Here is a 1,346-nt window from a genome sequence, read left to right on the forward strand (position 1 = left end):
ACAATATCTGTGTCCACTCCATCACACCCCGGGCTGGCAGTTTTGAGAAAGTCACAGAACTTGATCTCATGATTATTCATCACGTGATTACTGGTACTCCTCTTCATTTGGGTCATGTTATTTTTACCTTCATGCTGAATGTTGTTGTAATGGGACGATCTGCTCCCTATGGGATGATTTTGACAAAAATCTTCAAATTTTTCAAAATCCCACTTGAGGATGAACATTCCATCCACTTCAACAACACTTTTTCTATGAAGAACATTAAACAGATGAAGATTCAAAATGATGACTGTCCTGCCTCCAAGAAAAGGAAAACTTGTCCTTCCTCCTCTGTTTCTCAAAACTCTGAAGCTGAAACCACTCATCCTCCACCTGAGGATACACCATCACCACTTATTCCAGAACCAACCTCTCCACTGCGTAACTCTCCTGATACTACTCCTTCTCCGGCCTCTCCTGTCCCCACAACAACTCAGTCATCACCAATCCACAAACTAACTCCCCTTCATGAAGTCGATCTTATCCCTGAGGATGCCTTCAAATCAAATTCTCCTCAACATATGGAAGATGGTGAGGAGTTATACTTTGATCTCAATTTATCTTATCCTCCATCTCCTACGGATGTGCCTATGGCTTCTCCTCCCACTGTGCCAGTGGATGAAGATGTGCTCCCACCACCAGATTTTTCGCAACAAATTTCTCCTGCTGCAAACTTTGAAAAAACTGATCAACCTCTCCCTGAGGTTACAGGTGTGTTCAGTTCCCTTGACTCCTTCTTTACTGCCACGACTCATAACCAGTCAAAGGACAAGGCTGGGAGCTCTCAGAATAAGAGTTCCAGTGTAAATGATCAGCCTAAAGTCTCGGTTCCTAGCACAAGGATTGGGGGCAACAAGAAGCAGATGAAACTCCTCAAATTAATTAGGAAAGACCAAAAGAAAATTCTTCAGCGCTTCACTCACTTTCAGAACTCTTTGGTTCAATTTGGTCTCATTCTTGAATGGGTTACCAAACACTTGGTCCCTACTATTACTCCTGGAGATCATCCTCCTGAGCTACCAGCCCAGCCAACCTCTGATGTTCCATCTCCTTCATCCTCATCAGATGAACCAGCCTCATCAGATTAAATCTGTTGTTATTTCTTTTTCCTGCTGCCAAATTCAGGGGGAGAATGATTATGTTTTTTATTTAGTTGATTATGTTTTTTGATTAACCAGTTGCTTTGGGTTCATGCTGTTAAATCTGTTTAACTATTGTTGAATTGTTGTGTTGCTTATGAACCCATGTTTATGCTTTGTTGAACAAAACTTTAAATTATTATCTAATTATCATGATGATTTATG

This window comes from Cicer arietinum, chromosome 3, assembly GCF_000331145.2.
Source record: "Cicer arietinum cultivar CDC Frontier isolate Library 1 chromosome 3, Cicar.CDCFrontier_v2.0, whole genome shotgun sequence".
NCBI classification, from domain to species: Eukaryota; Viridiplantae; Streptophyta; class Magnoliopsida; order Fabales; family Fabaceae; genus Cicer; species Cicer arietinum.